The 23,954-nt window shown below is 37.3% G+C and overlaps 1 pseudogene across 1 annotated transcript; it reads left to right on the forward strand.

Moving 5' to 3' along the window:
• Positions 1 to 2,217: 2,217 nt before the first annotated feature.
• On the forward strand, positions 2,218 to 22,206 carry LOC145492012 (uncharacterized; annotated as a pseudogene). The gene is made up of 5 exons (XR_014049909.1): positions 2,218 to 3,224; positions 3,647 to 3,761; positions 18,305 to 18,341; positions 19,315 to 19,444; positions 19,580 to 22,206. The product of XR_014049909.1 is annotated as an uncharacterized LOC145492012 (transcript).
• The last annotated feature ends 1,748 nt before the right edge of the window (positions 22,207 to 23,954 follow it).

The raw sequence follows: 23,954 nt of genomic DNA on the forward strand, positions 1-23,954 counted from the left end.
CCATTTGTCGAAAAAATTTAGATAATAATTATAATAATAATAATAATAATAATAATAATAATAATAATAATATTTATAACAATAATAGCGCAGCTCCGGCGGCCCGAAGGGCCGCCAAGCGGAGCTTCATACCCATATAGGAAAGAAAAGGAAACCCGTGAATCGATTTCCTCGTGGTTATCATGGCTAGCGGTATTGCTCGTGGGCGCGTACGTACGACGGCGACGACGACGACGACGGAGTCGCGCAACATGGCGGCCATACTTCAAATAATAGGTTGACAGGAACATGCAGACTTGGTTTACCGTGTCCTTCTTTGACATTAGACATACATGTTATGACCAACTGACATCTGTCAAAACAAGGTATCTGCTGACCAGCATCACGTAATTATATCGCGGGCTCAAGTTTAGAGCTCATCGTGGTCACGTGTTTTTTGGAAGTTAACCGCTGACCAAGGGCTGTTTTTCGATTGGATCGCGGGCTCATGTCAGGCTAACTTGTTGAAAACAGGGCGAGGTTGTTTGAAAGGCGGTTGACGCTAACCTAGGACTAAAAGTTAACCGTTTTCACTGCTTTTGTTTTGTGTTAACACTCAAAACAGAACGCCAAGATACAGAAAACCTCACCACAAAGTTACAAAACTCAAATCAAAATTCTACCTTATCCTGGGTTAGCTTAATCGGGCTCTGAACAACCCGGCCCAGGAGCTACGCTTTAGGCTAGCCTAAATCTATATATTAAATTAATATTTTAAGAAGAAGCCTCCAATCAGCTACAGGTGGTTTTCAGGAGGGTCCTCTAAAAAGTGCAATTATAAAATCTTATCTTAAATGTCGAAAATACATAATAGTAATAAAAGGTAAACATTTTTGACTACAACCAAGCTATAAAACTAGAACTTAGATTAAAAAATACTACTACTAATCAAGGTTAAAAAAGATTAAGTAAAACTGTTTCAGTTTGTGTATAAAAATCCTTTTTGGTATAAGTTTCTTGAACTCACTCGGCAGTGAGGCCCAAAATTCGCCATTACCTGAAATTGCGCCGACTGAAATGAGCCAATCACGGCGTAGTTAATATATCAATCTTCAAAGACAATGTTAAACCGTGCCTTCAAACTCTCCTCGAATTGGCAGTTCTTCCGTCGAGAATGTGAAAGTCGTAAAATTGTTTTTGCTCGCCTGCATTATCCTGAAACCCTCGTAGAGAACACCATCAGACATTTTATTGAAATGAAAGCTACTGAGAATGTGCGTTCTAATTATCCGATGAACGAGATGCTCCCGTCAGAATTGTCTTACCGTTCAAAGACCAGAAATCGGCAAATGCGGTAAGACACCAACTCGGTGATCTCAGTCGAAAGATTGATGCCGTTGTCCAGCCTGTTTACACAAGTCAGAAGATCAAAGGACAATTCAAAAAAAACATAAATCTCCAATTGTGAATCAACAAAACATTGTTTATTATTACAAGTGTGGTCTGTGTGATGCAGACTATGTCGACTTCACGAGTCGACACCTACCTCAACGTGTGGATCAAAAATCGGCAACCACGTAAAGGATCAGCACGGAAAGGATCCAGAGACCATTAATAACAAGTTCGAGATTTTGAAAAAATCTCAGAGTAGCCTCGACTGTTTGATTTTTGAAGTGTGTTTTATTCGTAGACTTAAACCAAAACTCAACAAACAAAGTGACTCGATCCATGCTGGTGGCTTGCTGGAGGCCAGCTGTCAAAAGCAGGGAGGAGGGGAGGGTGTCTTTTACTGACACCCCTAACTAGCTAGAATTTGTGTTTTCAGTGTTAAATAAGCTTGATATTGACTGTGTTTCTGGGTATTTTACTCAGTTGGTTGACCTTGTTTGAGGCTTCTCTGTTGACATGGCACCCTGCTGGAGTGGTCCATGCCACGTGCATGCGTGAGGGGCCAATCTTCGAGCCAGGGGGGTGGTCAGAGGACTTCTGGCCGGTGGGATTGTCTTTGAGTCAATGCAGGCATGTTTTTGCGAATTCGGTTAGTTATATTTGAGCGCATACAAATATTTTACTTTCAACTTGAAAATGACCGTCGAACGGTCGAAACGTCGTTGTTTCTTAACGTTAACTTTTATAGTAAAATCCGTTTCAAAAAGTTGGTTGATTCGAATTATTATTATTATGATGATTATTATTATGATTATTATTATTATTATTATGATGATTATTATTATTATTATTTTATTTACATATTTTTATGGGTAGTTTTCTATTACATTCGACATTTTGACCAGTACTAGTTCTTATGTTAAAGTTAGCGTGATAACTGTACATAGTTTCTGCCGACTCAATAAATGTAGATATAGATGTTAGTAGATGCATACTTCCCTCAATGATTAGAATTATCACCCTTTTCCCAATAAGCTCCTCCCTCTTTATTAATTGCCCTCAGTGTGAAGTATTCTCTTAAGGATGCGCCCCTTATACAATTAGGGCCCACTCTTATAAACGCCCACTATCCCAGACGTTCCCTGATACTAAAACATGTGTCTAGCTTTCAACTGGAATTCGTAGTGGGCCCAATTTAGTCAGTTTGGCTTTGAATTGCAGTTTGCTTTCAAAGTTTGGAAATTAAAAACTTGAAATGGTTGTCACAGCTGAAACAAATCTAACGCATCGTAAAAGCAGTGCAGCTGGAAGGGAGACTGGTAAGAATTTACGGAATATATATGAAACAACGGCTGTAGTGCTTCACCAACGCACGCCTCTAATAATCACCGAATGAAATTAGCCAATCATGTTATCGCACATCTGTAAACACGCGGGTTCAAGTGAAGTAACATTACCATTAGATAAAAGGGATCAACATTTCATTAAAAGTTAGCAGTTTCTTACGAGTCCGATCAGCAATGGCAGATGAAAAAGTTTTAATATTTTTCCTGTTTCAAGCTCATTTCGTTTTCTCTACCGAAGAAGCAGCTACGTTTTCTCGTTCATCATACTTCACAACCCGGGAAAATAAGCAGCTTAAGGGATACGTTGTCAAACGGTTTGATTCTCCCAGTTTGTTATCGTGCGGCCAACAATGTATGAGAAATGCTTGGTGTACCTCTACAAACTACAAGATGTCATCCAAGAAGGACGGCAAAGGAACTTGTGAACTGAACAAGCATGACATCTCCCTCATCAATGGAAACACCAACTTTCATAATCAGCAGGGAGTTACTTTCTCGCTGCTGCTCAAGGTAATTTAGCTTTAAATTCAAGTAGTCTAAATGACAATTTATTACGTTTGAAGTGCTAGCTATAGTCTGGACGTATCTCTATCGGTTTGGAACTCAGCTTGTGATAATTACCGATTCTTCTTGTTTCCATTATATTCAATTATATACCGAAATGAACTTGACCAAAGTTTCAGTCAAAAACTAAATTCATGGAATAGGCCATTTCCGAGTTTTGTTTTACCTCTGTGTCAAAACGAGTCTTGTCAAAATGTTCCCCCGACAGGTTCATTTTCACGCAAATTAAACTCATTTCCATATGAAAGATTTTGCACGAAGATTCGATAACTGGAAAATTGCCTATTGTAAAATAATTGTTAAAGATAGTACAACTTGGTTTTTGGATCTGCATTTGTCAACGTGTTGATGTTATCAATTTTATTCAGGGATGTTTGATGACCAGCTGTCTCAATGGCGGTTCTTGTTTACCCGATAACGAAAAACAAACCTTTTCTTGTTCATGCCGACCATCTTGGACTGGAGACAGATGTGAAAGTAAAGGTAACAGAGAATAAACAAAACAAAAAAGGTTTCCTTAGTAATAAGTATGTATTTTTTTTAATATCGAGGAACTGAATGGAAGTCACTCAAGCTAACTTCATTACATAGCCGGCTTTAACCTTCTACCTTTTCTTATATTTAGTTTGGATTCCATCTATTTTGTGTGTATTGTATGAAATTTTATTTTCTATTTTTACTTTCTTTAATTTGTATTCAAGCGTCGCGTGCTTGCAGGTGACAAAACAAGACGTTCACAAGCTGTTTTCTTGGCAAAAGTTGCTTGCCAAAAACCTTTCTGTTTAAGGACAGTTATCGTGACATGACATGAGGAATTTTTTGACAGCTTCGTGAATTCCTTGCTCAAACATTGTCAAGTAAGCTCTTCAACAAGATTTCTCGGCGAGAGAAAATTTACTCTAGAAAACAAAACTTGTCAGGAAAAGTCAAGGCCACGAATGAGACCTATTTACTCAGAGATCGACATGTATATCTCTGAGGCTTGAAAAAGTTTCGCGCTTGGAACCGAATTTTTACCCCTTCGAACAGGCGAGAAGGTACCTTCGATCTCTCTAGAAAACCCTTCTCTTCTTTATTGTTAACTATTTTTTTCTAGGAAGATCGAATATTACTACGCTCACAGGGTGCTGTTAAGAGCAGCTTCGCCTAAATATCAACTAGACTTGGAAATAGCGAAAAACTCGAATTTCTTCAAACTCGCCCAGAATGAAGCCCTACGGGCGCTAGTTACAAAAATATTGTTTTAAGTTCGATAAATCAAAAATTATTTTTTTACGCAATTTTTTCGTTTTGATGCTCCAAATCGGCCAAAATCGATTGAAAATGAGCGGCATAATCAGAGACTCGTAAACTCAAAAGTAAAATTCTTCATTACAAACTGATTGCACGTCGTATTTGCACTTCCTTTCTTGTATATTTAGAGCTAAATAGATCGCGATTTGATTAAAACTAAAATATTTGACGAGTTTTCTAAATTAACGACCCAAGATAGCTTAACAAGAGGTCTACATTTAGCCTATTTTCAAATGCTAAAAAGGCGTTCTGGTACACGGCTTTTCCCAAAACAACCAGTTTGGTCTGAAAGAGCATTGTTTCCTCTTTAAATTGGTGAAATAAAATTTTTGGGTAAATAAAACTGCGAGCGCTGAGATGCCGTACTAAATGCAGCACTTCTTCCTGAAAACGTGACCTTTGACCCAAGCGTAACGAAACCGATTACTGCAAGAAAAGCAAACGCTTCGTTATTTTGAAACATTTTCTAGTGATATCTCTCCGAAACCATTATTCAACAATTCAAGTCAATGACCGTTAGGGATCGTTCATTTTTTATGAGGGAGGGGGGGCTGGTGGGATTTGGGAAACACCATTTAAAAATCGCATGACCCCCCCTCAGCTTACCAATTTTTTCACATGGCCCCCCCTTTATAGCGGTCATTTTTTGGGATGACCCCCCCCCCAAAAAAAAAAAATTGAACAAACAATATTTAGATTTCAACTTTTTTAATATTTCTCTGTTATCCCCCTACTTCACGTTATTATGCTCACTATGAAGACAATATTTACAATCCCTATACGACAGAGAGCTGTTGTTTAAAAAACAAATCAAAAGAAAGAGAAGTCAATTTCGGATCTCCTAGTTATGGCTCGCCCTGAGCGTGTGGCATTTGGCCTCTCATTGGCATGTTCCTCATCTGAATTGATGAATGCAAGAATGACGTCATTTGAGTCATCTTCTCCCCCAGAGTCAATGGCATCACTGTCATACTCATCATTGTCACTTTCATCCGTTTCACTGCTGTCAGCACTTGCCCTGTTGTCATTTTGTGTCAATGTCCTGGCATTTCTCAGTGTTTGTTGGCCAGCTCTGAGAGGCCTCTTCTGCTGCAAGCATGAATGTCTTACAATTGCCTTTACTTTCTCACTCTTGCTGCTTTTTAAATGCGCAAAATTCCAAAATGCGCAATAATGGCGAAAGCGACGAGTCGTTTAAGAAAAGGTTTACAGCTGAACGATCCAGGCAGTTTGACATCTTACAAGCAAAAGAAGCAATCTTTCTAAGTGCGGATGGCTGTTCAGAAAGGGCGAGTGAGTTTTCCGTGTCAGGGTACCAGTTGAAGCCCAGTGATGGAAGAAAACTGAACTTTTCCATCAAAGAGCTCAGAGCAATTGTGGAAAAGTTGAATGTCATGTTGAAAGATGTAAAGGAACACGATTCCACACTCTGTCAGTCCAGTGGGCTTGCTTTAAAGCAGGGCGAAGAATTTGCCCACAGTTTTAATGTAAAACAGATCAAATGTATAGAAGTTAAGTTGACGAAGGTCACGCAGGACATGGAAGTACTAGAAAATAAGAAGAGCAATTATAACAGCATATTCAAGGGCACACTCAAACAGCACATCAACAAAAAGAGAAGGAAAAAAGAAAACCACAGAAAGTCAAATAAAAGAAAGAGGAAGCGGACTGAAAACAACGTTCAACGAGTTTATGGAATCTGTGTTGGAAACCCGCTAGGAAATGATCTTCCACAATGCCTTGTGTACCCTCCTAGAACGGCCGTCCCGGAAGAGTGTATTAAAGTTGAGGATGTTGCCACGTCGTTATTTAGAAGAGATGGGCCATTCATTACACAGCTCTTGGAAGGGAATTATTTCACCACAAACCTTGAGCAGGAAGTCAGAGATTATGTTTACACCTTCATGTACCCTGAAGAGTACACTCTGACGGAAAGCATTGCTGCTTCTTGCAGCATTGGTGAAACAGACTTCCATAGCAGCACAAGCGGCGATGAAGAACTCGATGACAGCGAAGATGAAGATGAGTGCCAGTGAAAGTTGCATTCGAAAATAACAGTGTTAAATACTTCTTTTCAGTAGCTACAAATGCTTTTTGTCGCCAAACGTTTTTTTAAAGCAGAAGGAAAGTTTGTAATAAATTTGTATCCTGCCTTCTATGTTTATTCTATAGCAATTTTTTTGATATTCAAACATTATGCCATTTTAAAGTTTTACTAAAATATTTCACATGACCCCCCCTTTTTCCCTTATTTTTTTGGGATGGCCCCCCCCCTCGAAAGCTATTTTTTTTTCGCATGGCCCCCACCCAAATCCCACCAGCCCCCCCTACCTTATAAAAAATGAACGGTCCCTTATAAACGCATTCGACTGAAATTTGCGAACTTTAAGTATGTTAGCCGATACCTACCTGAATATTTATACTTATAGCAGAATCGTCTTCTTGGATTAGCCTTCGAAAGAAGCTGGATCCAGCTTTGGAAACCTCTAAAAGAAGAATTGTTTAATGTTCCGTGACCTACCTGCTGCTATAAATTCCATGCACATGCCGACCACATGTCTGTCGTAAAACCAACTGAACTCCACTGACAGGTTTCCATAGGCAACCCCAAAATAAACAATCCCCACAAATGTAAAGTGAAATTGGCTGTCTTCATGAAGAGTTAGAGGCTAGAGTCAAGTTCCATTACCTTTAAAAAAAGCTTGATTTTATTTCTTTGCGTCGACTTTGTTCACACAGTAGTTACTGTAACTTTCCAATACCGCGAATCGGTCACGCCAAAATACTGCAGACTGTGCAGACTGCAGACACTTGTTTAGGCCTTTAATTTTGATTCATTTTTAGGGAGCTCTAGTTACAAAATAATGTTCGATATATCTGAAAGTTCGTCATTTATCCACAGGCTGCACAAGTGCAGTATGTGACTTTTGATTCGATAGACAAACGCGTAAAAGACTTTGTATGGGAAACTAATGCATGGTCTGCAGTGTTTTGGCGTGACTGATAAGCGGTATTCGAAAGTGACAGTAACTACTGAGTGAACAAAGTAAAATCAAGCACTTTTTAATTAAAGGTAATGGAACTTGACTCTAGCCTCTAACTCTTCATGAAGACAGCCAATTTCACTTTACATTTTTGGGGATTGCTTATTTTGGGGTTGCCTATGGAAACTGTCAGTGGAATTCAGTTGGTTTTACGACAGACATGCGGTCGGCATGTGCATGGAATTTATAGTAGCGGGTAGGTCACGGAACATTAAACAATTCTTCTTTTAGAGGTTTCCAAAGCTGAATCCAGCTTCTTTTGAAGGCTAATCCAAGAAGACGATTCTGCTATAAGTATAAATATTCAGGTAAGTATCGGCTAACATACTTCAAGTTCGCAAATTTCACTGGAATCAAATTCGTTAACGGTCATTGACTTGAATTCTCAGCAAACAAAGTTATTGTGTCAAAATGCGCTGTTTAGCTCCTTCTTTGACCCTGTAAGATTTCAGATCTGGAAGCAGTTTTTTGCAATAATGGTTTCGGAGAGATATCACTAGAAAATGTTTCAAAATAACGAAGCGTTTGCTTTTCTTGCAGTAATCGGTTTCGTTACGCTTGGGTCAAAGGTCACGTTTTCAGGAAGAAATGCTGCATTTCGTTCGCTATCTCAGCGCTCGCAGTTTTATTTACCCAAAAATTTTATTTCACCAATTTAAAGAGGAAACAATGCTCTTTCAGACCAAACTGGTCGTTTTGGGAAAAGCCGTGTACCAGAACGCCTTTTTAGCATTTGAAAATAGGCTAAATGTAGACTTCTTGTTAAGCTATCTTGGGTCGTTAATTTAGAAAACTCGTCAAATATTTTAGTTTTAATCTAATCGCGATCTATTTAGCTCTAAATATACAAGAAAGGAAGTGCAAATACGACGTGCAATCAGTTTGTAATGAAGAATTTTACTTTTGAGTTTACGAGCCTCTGAATATGCCGCTCATTTTCAATCGATTTTGGCCGATTTGGGGCATCAAAACGAAAAAATTGCGTAAAAAAATAATTTTTGATTTATCGAACTTAAAACAATATTTTTGTAACTAGTGCCCGTAGGGCTTCCCTTACCAAACCAAACACTATTTTAAATGTATTTAAATACTATTTTTAAGAACTGTTTTTAACCTATTTTATGAAATAGGTTTAAAACAGGGCAAAAAGTGTATTTTTAACGTAGTTTTCGACTGCTTTTAATGGTGTTTAAACCTGTTTAAAACACTATTCAAACAAAATTTGAAATGTATTTTGAAAAGCTTTTAAAAATATAGGTAAAATTCCAAAACTCGAAATCCTTTGTTAAGTTTAAAAATATAATTAAAATAGTCTGTAACTACTTTAAAAATCTCTTGAGGAACACAGCATTCGGAATAACAACAGGACACAAATCGTTTTAAAAACAGCTTTTAATCTGCAAGACTATTTTTAAACTAGTTTAAATGACAATTTTAAAAGTATTTTATACAAAATAGGTTTAAAATAGGTGCAAAATTATATTTTTAACATATTTTTCGACTGATTTTAAAGGTGTTGAAACCTGTTTAAAACACTATTGAAATCCACTGTCTCAAAATATATTTCAATAGTACTTTAAACAGTTTCAAAATTAAAGTGGATCATATATGAAAAAAATATGTCAAATACAATATAACTATATGAAAATAGCTTTAAAATAGTCTTGAAATGGCATACAGTAATATAGTATAAAACAGCGTAAAAATAGCACAAAATAGCATAAAAACAGTATGAAAATACAGTATAAATAGTATAAAAATAGTACTAAAATAGCATCAACTAATGTGAAAATAGTTTAAAAATAGTGTCAAAACAGCATAACAATAGTGCTAAATAATCTTGAACTTACATGTAACTTTGCTCTAGCTGTGAACAACACATGACATGCTAGAAGTCAGTGTAGGGCAAACTCAAGCTTGATGGGGGTGCTTGGCTCTACTTCTTTCTTTACTTGTATAATAAATGTAGCTCTACGCTTACTGTATCTGTATATGAAAAGCTGTAATAACAGTTGAGGCTGCAATAATATATTTTTTGTCTATAAAAGGCTAAAAGTTACTAAAATTTTAAAAACCAAAACATTTTTGAGTGCACGGTCATCATCAGTGCTACATATTTTCTTTGTTAAGAAGAATTGCAAACAATGTAAAGGAGTCAAAGGAACATGCATGTATCAATGCCAATTGAGAACTTGAGGCTAAGGGTCAATTACTTAGTATAAAACATCCTCTATATCACTCATTTTAAGGCTAAATACAGGTTATTGACTTGTACCTGTATGCTATGTCTGCAGGGCTGTCATTAAGGGCTGTTAACCATAACACCTGTTACGGCTGAGTATGCTTGATTTTCCCTTGATGCTATGGGTGAAATTCCCTGCTGTTTAGAGAATTCACCCACAAAGTAACAAATTTTCTATGGGTGTGGAGAATAAGGCTACAGGTGACTAACAAATTAATGACAACCCTGGTCTGTACATGGGAAATATACACATTGTAATTAAACATACATGCAGGACATGAAGTACGTGCATCAATCACTTCTAATCAAGGGAACCCTTTGGCCAATTTAGAGGGTACAACTCATTATGTGTGACTTTTGTACATTTAGTTGGTGATGATCACGTCATGCAAAGGTTTTGTTCATCTTTCGTCACTGAGCAATGTCTGAGGCTACAATTAAACCCTGCATCATTTATGTGGTCCATGTTACAGTTGCAAGCAAGTTGTAGGTTTGATTTTGAGTCATGGACTTGTCTTATGTACATGTACATGTATATGTGCATATAGCAATTAAAACTGTACCATTTTTTTGGGCCTACAGATATTCAGACTATGAGTAGTCCCGGCCTCTTTCGCGTAGTCTATTGTGTGTGATGCAAATGAAAACCGCAAGAAAAAATGTTGATTTTCTTTCGCGTCATGCATGATGCATGGACTAAGGGCCTCTTCATATGAGCCCGGTAACTGGACACTGTGTTGCAAAAGCAAAGCTATTTTGCCTAAAAAGTTTCAGCCTGGTTACCCGGGCTGGAGCATTCGTATGGGAAAATTCTCATCCTGGTTACCGAGATCTTGGATGCAAAAATCGAGATCTCAGTTACCCGGCCAGCCTGGCTTCTCATACATATATGAACACATCAAAATTTTTATGAAAGAAAGAGTGGCGAGGCGAGATCTCAGAAACCGAGCTAGGCCAGTTGACCAGGCTCATATGAAGAGACCCTAAGCCAAAGAGGGAATACTCGTAGTCTTAGCAAGCAGGGCAGGGAAAAACAAACATCCCATTGCCTGGGGCAAGTAAATTTTGCTCTTGGGCAAGTGAAAACAGAAGTTTGGAGATCTGGTAAGGTGGGCAAGTGAAATTAGCCTCAGTACATGTAATCTTGTGAATAATAATTTCCAATCAAAACCTATTTCAAAACTTAAGACTACAAGATGAGCAAAACAGTGAGTTGAAAGCATGGATTAATTTAAAATCCAAGCATACTTTGTATCTGACACAACAATATTATCGTGCCACTGTTAGTAGTTTCTTTCACCTAGTTTCATAGTACCAGTAAACTCATTTTGTTATAGTCTATCACTTACTATAGACAGCAACTAGTAAATGATGTAGTTGATAAGGCATGAACCTTGCGTGCCCATTGGGCATTAGTAATATTTTAGTAGAGCCAACTGAAAACTAAAATATACTGGCCCACTGGGCAACTAGATTTCATTTTTTTTTTTTTCCTGCCCTGGCAAGATGAAGCTTAAAAAACCAAAACCACTTGCAGTAAGTTATAGGGAGCCCAAGCTGTCACAAGTCAAGGTCTTGTGCAATTTGAGGTAAAGTTTTACAAAAACTACAGTATTCCAACATGAAAGAATTAATTAATGCATACCATGTTCCTCTTAAAATAAACTTTGTAGCCGCAGTGTATGTAATATATAATCGATAATATTATTATTTACAAGTTAACAAAAATTATCCCATCAAGTTGTAAGGTTCATTCATTTCCAACAAGAAACAACTGTACTTTCACTGATGTGGCATGACTGTAGTAGCTACGTATAGCTTCCTTTCTAACCCTAAATTTAGTTATTTCCTCCTTTAAAAATTTACCAACGATTGCAGAATTGCAGCAATAACTTCGTAACCAGAAGGCAGTTGAAAGACCCCCATCAGACTTGCAGAGACTTTGGCCCTAACAGGGCAGCACCACTCTCCATCTCCTGTTTCTCAAAGCTGAAAATAAAAACAAAATTATTTATTGCATTGTTTAATTATTGCAGGATTTAATATTTTTGCCTCCATGTATGTTTTGTTATCATGTTAAGTTTATAAAGTTGCCTTTCCACTTTCCAAACAAACTGTTTGATTCAACTTCCACAGTTCGCACTTTAATTTCCCTACGAAGAGATCGATCAGTTTATGCCATGTCAAGATAGTAAAATGATCACAATGGATGAGTGATTTACGGCTGCACAAAAATGGCATACACAGTTGTACATTGTGAACATGTAACTGCCATATAACTGATCAAACATGTATATAAAACAGTACCTATAATTATGTAGACTGGACGAAGAACAATTCAAAATTCAGATCTATGTTTCATAGGCAATCATCTAATTCGATAAAACAGCTGATGTGGTTACAAATTATCTGTTACATGTACTTATATGAACATGCATCTCTTCGAATGAAAGACACACCAAGACAGAAGATGGTCGGCTTACCTCCACGGCATTTCCTTGAGACATTACCAAGTTGAAGTCCATCGCAAAGGCAAATCATGGTCGCTGCACCCACGAGTCATATGATTCGGTTCGGTCCCTTAACTTTTCGTCCAGTAAAAGGTAAAAAAACAACAACAAATGAACTGTTGCACTGGTTTTAAACGGTTGGAACGAAACCTTCGTTTTACACAACAATTTTGAAATGGAAACAAGTCACGTGGTCACTCGTATGATCTTTCACGCAATCACAGCTGACCAAAATGCTCGCATCAGAGTATTGCGCCGGCGGGTCAGCGGAAAATCGACCGGAAAATCCGTTTGGGCCAAAAGTTACCACCGCCAACACGAAGCAAGAGGAGTGCTACATTGGATATAGTTATCAGCCCAGGATTTTTAACGGTGCGGTATCTGTTTATTTTATGTGCTTAAACTCCATTTTTTTGTTTACAACCCTCGTAACTTTTTCAAGCGTATTTTCAGGTATTTTACATTGAGACATACGTCAGTTAAGTTTCGCGGGTAATGCATGGCGATTTCTTGTTTGAAAGATGCGCCAAATGTTTATTCATAAAAGAAGCTTTCTCTTAGATGTATGGCTTTGCGCCAGACGTAACTAATCGCGTACCAAATCGAAGGTTCGATTAAACGAACTTTATCGAAATCAATCGAACTTAATCGAACGATTGGGTTCGAACTCTCGAAGAACAAGAAGATCTGTTAGATCTTATAACCGCGCTTTTAAAATTTAACTGTTTTCTTAGTACTACAGTCGCAACGCAGTGCATATTCCAAAGCAATCTTTGATGATTCATTGATTACTGTAGACATCACAGCACTTGATCAACATAAACTCTATTATCGCACCATCAGTCGTAGCCGTTGTGACATCTCCGATGACGTAATAGTCTTAATCTGGAAGTTTCTTCGGGATATGTATGGGCATGAAGATACGAACACTATTGCAAACCGCTTTCTTTCTTTAAAGTCACGATTAAATTTAATTGTTTTTTTCCCTTGAGTTAAGGGTTAGCAAAGAAGTCACACGAGTCACATAATTCAAGAATTGCGTTATCTACGGCTATCTTTAGTACGGTGGTTATTTCCCTATCAATGACGTAATCTTTGCACGTTCTGACACGTTCTTTGCTTGGCTTGCAAATATTTAATTTTCTTTCCGATCTATGAACTCGCTGCGATGAAACAGTCAAAGGATTTACTTCATTTGCCTAAAACCGCAAGAAATACTCGCAAAATTACAATTAAATTAATGACCGTCGCTTCTGCCGAAATAAACTTGCAAAGTAAACACGATCTTATTTGTCGCGTGGCGAAAGTGGAAGCTGCAACGTCAGCGCATTCCATGGCTGACGTAATACCTTTTTTCAGCGTATTTATTATTCCCTTTAAATCCAACGCTTTGATAAAGCGAAAAGAAAATATATTTTACCCACAAAAAAGAAAACAATATCCGTAAAATTGTCCGTGTGTTTATGTTTTAACAGCTTCTGGTGGAAAAACATCACACGTTGCGTGACTCAAAGTTTGGCCGAGCGGAGGTCTGCGTCTGGTGACCGACAAAAAAAATAAAAAATAAAAAAAAATAAACCACGGGTAAACCTAGAACCGCGCTCGGCCCATGGCCGCGCGGTTAACAAGAAGATCTGTTAGATCTTATAACCGCACTTTTAAAATTTAACTGTTTTCTTAATACTACAGTCGCAACGCAGTGCATATTCCAAAGCAATCTTTGATGATTCATTGATTACTGTAGACATCACAGCACTTGATCAACATAAACTCTATAATCGCACCATCAGTCGTAGCCGTTGTGACATCTCCGATGACGTAATAGTCTTAATCTGGAACTTTCTTCTGGATATGTATGGGCATGAAGATACGAACACTATTACAAACCGCTTTCTTTCTTTAAAGTCACGATTAAATTTAATTGTTTTTTTCCCTTGAGTTAAGGGTTAGCAAAGAAGTCACACGAGTCACATAATTCAAGAACTGCGTTATCTACGGCTATCTTTTAGTACGGTGATTATTTCCCTATCAATGACGTAATCTTTGCACGTTCTGACACGTTCTTTGCTTGGCTTGCAAATATTTAATTTTCTTTCCGATCTATGAACTCGCTGCGATGAAACAGTCAAAGGATTTACTTCATTTGCCTAAAACCGCAAGAAATACTCGCAAAATTACAAATAAATTAATGACCGTAGCCTCTGCCGAAATAAACTTGCAAAGTAAACACGATCTTATTTGTCACGTAGCGAAAGTGAAAGCTGCAACGTCAGCGCATTCCATGGCTGACGTAATACCTTTTTTCAGCGTATTTATTATTCCCTTTAAATCCAACGCTTTGATAAAGCGAAAAAAAAAAATATTTCTCCCACAAAAAAGAAAACAATATCCGTAAAATTGTCCGTGTGTTTATGTTTTAACAGCTTCTGGCGGAAAAACATCACACGTTGCGTGACTCAAAGTTTGGCCGAGCAGAGGTCTGCGTCTGGTCACCGACAAAAAAAAAAATAATAATAAACCACGGGTAAACCTAGAACCGCGCTCGGCCCATGGCCGCGCGGTTAACAAAATTTGGGCATTCGAATGAATCGAATCGCACTTTGTTGTCGTGCGAGAATGTGTTGTATACATGTTCATGTATTAACTAATTGCATGCTATAACACGTGAAATCCAAGCTTGAATCAAGCCTACCATGAACAGAATCCGTGCATTTTGGCTGCGACGTTAGGTGTCACTCAACCTGCATTCGCCCTATTGTTTCTATCGTTAATTTTACTTTAATTATTTTCATTCTTCTATATTATGGTTCCTGTAATTACATTGTAGATTTCTTGACAAAAATGATATTCACACAAAGGGGCTCTGGAAAATGGTTGAAGGGACTAGTGATAGGGACTTCTCCCCATGCACATGTTAGTTTTGACCTTCAGTGGGGGATAGACACGCATTCAGTGTAGTTCAAATTCACCAAATATTTGATTAGATGAATGCACTATATTTATGTGGCAGGTTGATATATATCCAAAAAATATGGCTAAGCACAACAAAGGTCAGGAAGAAGAAATTACCTGGCAAGAAGAAGAAAAAATAATGAAAGACAAGAGGATGAAGTAATAAGAGAAGGATAAAAACACAGAAAACTAGCTGAAGTATTTCATTTTTTGCAAGAAACTGAGGCAGATGAAACAAGTTGGGAAAGATTTGCGAAATCAGCGTGATTTACCACGAAGGCATTTTTATGTGGTCCAATGAGGGTTCTTTATTCTCTTTTGCTTGTAACATTTTCAAGAACAAGAGAAAATTTAACCATTTACAGAATAACCCACTAGGACATGAATGGATGGTTAAGTGGATAATGCAATTAATACATGTACATAATTAATCATGAAATGTTCCAAGTCCTGGTTCAGTAGTTGTTGTTCGCAAGATCTTGAAGCTTGGGCTCTAATTTGCAAGATGGCACACAAGCAAATGCGCAAAGGCCTCTGGGTGTTCTGAAATGTTGTTGTTGACAACTGAAAAATAAATCTTTTTATCATTTGATGCATTTTTTCTTCCTTTTCACTGGCCGAGAGCCCACCAAATGACCTGTAAATAACTGCCTACAAATAATGGTCTGCTCATGCGTAATACCGTCTAAATGTGTTTGCTGCAAATAATATTCTGCTCATGTGTAATTGGAACCAAGCTCTCAGGTGAAATAATTTAAATGGCAGATCACTTCCCTGAGCTGTCAGAGAGTGATTTAAATATGAAACCAAACTGGGTGGTCACAGATCAATTATTTGCCTCAGCGTTCAGCTTTGGCAAATAATTGATCTGCTTGCCGCTGACAAATCATGATATTTTGCTCAACCTCATTCAATAATAATTATTATTCACAGTTATTGTGAATTTGATACATATATTTGTTTGGTTTTGAAACCAAACGAACCGGCACTTTTTGCCAGCTTGCTGTGATGTTAGTAGTGAATGCCTCTTGTTAACAGATCAGAGCACAGACTCTTATAATATTAGCCTGGTCACAGCATCTGTCATTGAAACCAAGCAGTAAATTCAACGTAAGTCTGCTCATAACGGACTGGAACAACAACTTTTATCATTAAAAACTATTTAGACAAAAAAAATGGATTTCCTACATTGTTAACAATAATGACTAAACTGTTGTACAAATATTAGTTCAAACCACTTTTGACCTCAAAATTAAATGACTGTAAAATCTGGAAAACTGTAACTGCTCATATGGGAAACAAGAAAAAAAGAATTGTTTGAAAGAACAAAAAAAAAAAGGAATTTGATTGTGAGATCTTGATTTTGGTGTACTTTGTGAGTGACAGCATTTTTGCAAGATCTTGAAGCATGTATACCATGATGAGTGACCACAATAGGTAACTGGCTGATTACTACAAGCAATTTTCTTTTTCGTATTCAGTGGTTGTCATTTCTTGTGATTTGTTTTGAGACCTTCCACGTGCACATTGTGAGTGGGGCACTCTTTCCCAAAATTATGTAAATTATGTAATCTTGAAGCATGTGCATGATGACTGACCACAATCAATAATTGGCCAATTACTGCAAGCAGGTTACATGTACCTTGAAATTTTCATTTTAATATTGAGTTGATGTGATTTTTTGTGATTTGATTGTGAGATCTTAATTCTGGTCTACTTTGTGAGTGATGGCATGTTTTGCCATTAGGGGTGGCCCCAACCAATAATAAGTAATGTCAACCAATTACTTGGATCAATTTTCCTTGAGTTATTAGTTGTTACTTTCAGAAATTTGATTGCTTCTGGTAAGTTTTTAAAGTGATGACACTTTTGCCAGGACTTATATATTGTACATGTCCATGCGGACATCGAAGAGCTTGAATTGCTTTCAAAATTACTTCTCCCGCCGCCCTTTTGAAACATTGCGTGGTTATTTTTCTTGTATTCCTGCTGTACAGTTCAGGTTGATAACGGTGGGCGAAAAAGTTCCACTCGATAGCTTGTGCTAGCCCAGAGTGGTACATATAATATGGAACTTACCTGCTGTTTTCTAGATAAAATGTAAACTAAACCTACTACAGTTGAGAACCATTGTGTTTAAAGGTTTTGTATGTAAAGCTTGAGTGAAAAGAAACTACAAGCAGTTTTCAAAAAGGGGATGCAAATTATGTTGATTGCATTATAAATTTCCAGTGGGCTAGATTTATAAATAGTGCAAAAATGGTGTATTTAAAATCTGTTGTTAAGATAGGCATTGCTGTCATTATTTAAAACTACTATTTAAATAGTGTACTCACCTGATTAAAACTTAAAATATGTTTAAAACAGACTGTTTTGGTTGTATTTTAAGGCTTAATATGAATTGCTATCTCAAATAGGTTTTAAACTTCCTATTTAAAACATATTTTATGCTCTTGACATGTCAACTACATTTTAAATACCCTATTTAAAGAGTATTTTAACACTGAAAATTTGTAAAATACTTTTTAAACCTACAACCATTGCCAATAACTTTCAAAACAGGGTTAAACTAGAATTTTTAAACTGTTTGAACGAAACTTTTGTAGCCATAGTATTAAAATAGATTTTAAATCCCCTATTTAAACCCTGTTTTGAGCTCAAACTACGTTAAAAACAGAGTGAAAATCATTCCCAGGTCATGAAATAGGTTCTAACTATACTTGAAATACATTACAAACAAGAAGCAAAATTTTGAATTTTGTACAAAATAGCACAAAAATACCCTATAGTGACTTCAAAATACTCTTTAAATCATCAAAATACATTCAAAACAGTTTAAAATCAGTTTAAAAATACAGCTGGTTTGGTAAGGGTTCATTCTGGGCGAGTTTGAAGAAATTCGAGTTTTTCGCTATTTCCAAGTCTAGTTGATATTTAGGCGAAGCTGCTCTTAAGATCTAATAGATAATAATTTCTTATTTCTAGAACTTCCGACGTGTAAATAAACCCACGAGCAGAGATTGTAAGTACTGGCTATCTTAAATTGTTCATCTTTTTTTTTTTTCCAGACCACGAAGATGATCTCTTTTTTTACGGCATATGCTTTATTTCGAAATACAAACATTATTTACAACATGGTGTGTCTGTCAAGTACACATATAAACTACTTACAAGACCAAAAAACATAATATTCCAATGCAGTTCTATTTAAATGTTCCAATATCATTATTTATACCACCTACGCAAGGGAAAAGAGATATCTACCCTTAAAACACTAAATAAATAAAACTAACTGATTAGACTACAACGCTGCCCTTGAAGGAGCATCTTCTTTATGATATTTAACTATTAGATGAATTTTAATCTACATTTTCAACGCTATATTTTGTGTTTAATTTACTGACAAAATCAGAGAGAGTAATTGATCTATTGTGGAGTTTGCTGGTGTATATGTAATAGCGCATATACAACATGGTATAATTGAGTTTTCTTAACAGCGTTTTGTTTTCAATTGAAGAGGTGGGAAAAAGGTGAAATAAAGTTTCCTTAACAGACAGGCGTTGATTAGTATAATTAACGTTATTGAACCATTGAATAACTCCTCACTGGAAAGCTTACAAATTCTTAGATAGGATTATAGTCACCAAGAAAGAATTATGCCGCTTCGGTATCAAACAAGATAGTGATTGTTTATATTGTGGAAATGAAGACTCCATCGAACATATATACCTTTATTAACTGCCAATTTTCAAAAGCTTTCCAGCGAAATTGCACATCTTTTGTAATCGGCATGCATAATTTTCCAAAATCGTTCTGATTTTGTCACGTTCATTTAAACAGTACAACGACAATGTGCCGAGTGCTAGCTTCCACAGCTCGGTGTTAGTGCAACTTAAGGTGTGTAAATTAATGCGAGAATTAAGTGAGAAAATGTGTGCAGGTCGATGCTCTTTGGTTGTTATCATACTACTTACATCATTTACTTGCTTCATAAGGTCCACTGGACACAAGGACTATATACTGAAATTAGGTAACTTGAGTCTTCCTGTGTTCTGTCACATGACCAGTCTTGGCGTATGTGGGGGAGGTGGTTGGACGCTGGTTATCAAAATGAACGGCGCCAAGGTATGATTGGTCCAGTTCCGTTCATCTATCTAAGCTATGGAATCCAGAAATAATTTTAGTTAGATAGAAGACCAAGCAACAGCTGTATATATATTGTGCCGTGTGAGATGGTATTATGTCTTTTTTAATACCCAGGGAACTTTTGACTACCATTCTAATCTCTGGCGGAACAACGAATCTTTCAACCTTGAAGCAGGGAAGACTGGGTTTGACTTACAAGAGACCAAGTTACCGACCTATTGGAGCACTCCCTTTTCTAAAATCTGTCTTGGTATGAAGATCGGCCAACAGAATAGGTTCATTGCTTTCAACAAGACTGCCAGATCTCTGTACTCATTGATTGCTGACGGCAAATACCGTAGTACTTCACTGGGTCGTGATACGTGGAAGTCGCTGATTGGTTCACAAGCCTCCTTACAGACCAATTGTAACAGGGAAGGTTTCAATGTTGCAAGCGATGATCGGCCTAAAGCAAGGATTGGCATTCTTGGTAACAACGAAAATGACTGTTACACTTGTGATTCAAGAATCGGATTCGGTACAGGAGGTTACCCTGACAACGCCACTAGTTGTGGAAACAGCGCTAACGGCTTATACACAGCAGTAGGTGCAAACATCAATGCAATGGGATACATTTTGGTGCAATGAGACCAAGAACTAGAATCGGGTACAGAACCTAACGATTACAACAACGGGAATGACAGTGATGAAACTGATGCTGGTTAACGATAACAAAGCTGATTATCTCGATAGCGCTAATCTTAATGTCTCACTTTAATTTAGTTTCCACTGAACAGTACACTTCCTTCAATGATGAGAGTTCTAACCCCTTTTCGATAAGACCCCCCCCCCCTGCCTCTTAACAATTGCCTTCAATGTAAAGTATTTTCCTAAGCAAGCGCTCCTTTCATAACCAGGGTGCCTAGTCTTCTAAACACCCTCTAGTCCAAAAGCTCTCTAAAATAAACGAATTGACTACCCCCACCCCGTTCAAGTATTCCATCCTTAAGCTACTAAAATTGGTAACCTGGACGCCAAATGAAAATTTTTCCCCGGTAGTTATGGTAACGGTGCGCCCAGCGGTTTCAATGAGGCGATCAGTATGGAAGTACCATAAAGTACCATCAAGTTGACAAGTGCATCGTAAAATACAAATAACCGAAAAAAAAAAAAACATCATTAAAGTTATTAATAATTATCATAGTAAATGGTTTGAACCCAGGAGTATCAGTAGTCTGTATAGTGTGACCGTCGGGGTGAGGGTAGTTCTGAAAAGAACAGTTCTTTTTAGAACTACCCTCACCTGGACGATCACACTATACGAACTATTAATAATTATTGTAAAAAATACGGTTGTATTCAGATATGGATTTTCATTGAACCACGACCTATTTATTTACTTATTAATTTATTAATTTATTAATGTATGGTTTGATTGATTGATTGATTAATTAATAAGTAGATAAATAACTAACGAATTGACAGAAACTTAATAACCAACTGATAAATATATTTATCAACTATAAAAGTCATTGCATGTAAGGGCCATGACACTAGATTTGGCCACAAAGACGCAGCTTAACACCTTTTAAATTTCGAAAGGGAATTTTCTCTCCTTAAGTCTTTGGGTAATTCGTCCCACGCTTAAGGTAATTCCCTTGAAATTGTTCTACTATCAAACTTTTTTTTGAAACTTGGCATTATTAACATTCATGATATGAACATTAAAAAAATGCAATAAAAAAATGGGATCACCGTGCTTGTTTACGCGTCAGCAGGATCTTAAAATGGGGTATTTTTGCTGGTTGCGCGTTAAAAATTCGAATCACCTTCATACAGAATTAAGTCTTGGTTACTTGAAAGACACAAAATTTTATCTTGAAAGTAAAGCTTCTTTTACTCACATAAGCAGTATTGCTTCATTTAAGCCGTTTTTGATTGCCTTGTTGTGGGAATGTTGCACTTTTTCGGACAGTTCCGTGGTTAGCTTGAGGTCCTCGCCTTGACCAAAATACACTCAGTACGGAACTATTTTCCATAAAAAAAAAAAAATCACGTTCTACTGTCAAACGTTTTTTCTTCTTTAAATATGTTCTTTTTTAGACTGTTCTTAGCAAAAACCTAAAAAAAATCGGGGATCACCGTGCTCTTTTGAGAGAAAAGGAGCTTCTATTTCGCTATCGAGCTTAGTTTGAGGGAAATCTCTTACGTTTTGCACGTGCACGCGCTCATGTGCGCGTGCACGTGATGGGGATGCGCAATGCAATACTAAGGAATCACCTTAATAGACCTCTCCTGCATTCCAGCAAACAATGGCGCCAAGTCGAGGTTAGTGTGAACAAAAATACAGCAAATTACAATGTATGAGAAACGCTTGGTGTACTTCTACAAACTACAAGAGTCATCCAAGAAGGACGGCAAAGGAACTTGTGAACTGAACAAGCACGACATCTCACTCACCAACGAAAACAACACCTTTCTTCATGATGAGATAGGAGTTACGTTGGCGTTGCTGTTGAGGGTGAACTATATTGAATTAGTTTTATCTGAACTATTAAGAATAGCTCCTGTTCTGTTACGTTCCACTTTTTAAAACTTATTTATTCAAGAAGACATCGTTGTTAAGCCAAGTTCGATGTCATTGCTCTCTTCCCTTCCTTCTCCAGACACGGATTGATTTTATACCGAAAAGGGAATGTTTTATTGCTAAAATTCTGCTGCCATGGATAACATATCATCCATTGCAATTGCACGTCAGAGTCTTTTATCTATATAATTATCATATGTTGAATTATTGTCGGAATTGTGCCGTTTGTCAGGAAACCTATTGCTTGTGCCTTGGACTCTATGCATAACAAAGTAGCTGTACTTGAATAAATAAAAGTAGATTAAATTAAAGTTAGATCAATGTAGAGTACAGGATCAGCTTTGAACAAACAGACTTTATAACTGACGCAAAGCTGATCAAATAGTTGAAGATGGTTTCTTTAATTTCAAAGCTTTGATCTGGCTCAATGTTTCAGTTGGCCCGCAAAACTGGTTATTTTGAAAAGCTAAAAAAGCTCAGTTTATGTTATATTTGAAATATTTGTTTATTTATTTACAGTGTCTCCAATTAGCACATTTAATAGTGCTAAATACATTTGACACGTAAATGAAGTTATTATTATTATTAATATTAATATTATTATTATTATTATTATTAAATAAAGATTACTTGTTGATATATGAAATATTGTGCTATGCAGAAGTGGTAGAAGACAAACTAAAAATTTGAGAAATATAACTGCACCCTTCAAATTACCCTAGTTACAAATTTTACACCTGATAACCCTCGACTTGCATTGCTTTCATCTACGCTCGGAGCTCAGTCGGCAGAGCAACTGGGATGATTTTTTCGTAGTTCGTACGGTCAAGTTAATCGTTCCCGGAGCTCAAATACGTTCAGTTGCCTAGATTGGTTCTCTAATAATACCCCTCTAGGACTTCTAGGTCTAATCCGCAGAAGTAAATTCTTGGGTCTATTCTGTCACTTAAAATTACATATTACTTCACAGCAGGAGCCATAATCGGGAACGGAGACCGTAAGCCTTGGGATCCGCGCGAACCCATGATATGGGACAATTTTTCTATTTTTAGAACAAATTGCGCCATCATGACGTCATATACCCGCGAGGATCCACGCACATGTCGGGGACTCTCGCGCGGATGTTGTCATGTTGCCTGATCAAATGGTGAGAGTTGAGAGATTTGTACAGCAATGGCAGGGTTTGACAGCTGTAAATAACTTGAAATGGAAGTCGATAGCTCTGTTAAACGAGTAAATGATTCAAATTTGGAAGAAATCAGCTCAGCCACACAGCAAAAGAGGGTGAAAACGATGTTTGAGACACTCTGGAGTGACACGAACAGTGGGAAACCATTTCAGGTGCGCAAGTCGCTTGGTTTTAGATTTGTAACTTTTACTTACACGGCATCGGTTTTCACGCTCTTTTCCGAACTTTCTGGACTAAAATAAGTTAATTGACACCGAATGTATTTCAGTTATGTCCAGGTTGGTAAACTTAACCTTCGTGCACACATTCTTGCTAAGAGCAACGAATTAAGATCTCTTGAAGCCCTCGCAGCAGATCTCCAGGATCCCAGAGTAGAGGTTCGTGTCGAGGTTGTGGGAAAAAGTGGAAAGCCATCCCTGGTTGTCGTGAAGAAACAGAAAGTTACTCTCTCTGACGACGTGCCTTTTGACGACGTGCGACTCGTTGTTGATGCAAATGGTGAATATCGTTTGTTTGTGTACCCCTTTGAGCTCGTAAGAAGGGGCACGATGAATATTAAGCAGTCGGAACAACTGAGAAATGCAATAAACGAAGTCTCGGAGAATTGTCCTTGCTCTGGAGTGGACATTAAGATAACTGACCAGCAGGATTATCTGTCCTCAGAAGTAGAAGAACAGACCCTTCCTTGGCGCAGAGTTTTGTCAAGAAATTGCGCACGAGTGATAAAAAATGTC

The sequence above is a fragment of the Orbicella franksi genome, chromosome 7 (genome assembly GCF_964199315.1).
Source record: "Orbicella franksi chromosome 7, jaOrbFran1.1, whole genome shotgun sequence".
Classification (NCBI taxonomy): domain Eukaryota; kingdom Metazoa; phylum Cnidaria; class Anthozoa; order Scleractinia; family Merulinidae; genus Orbicella; species Orbicella franksi.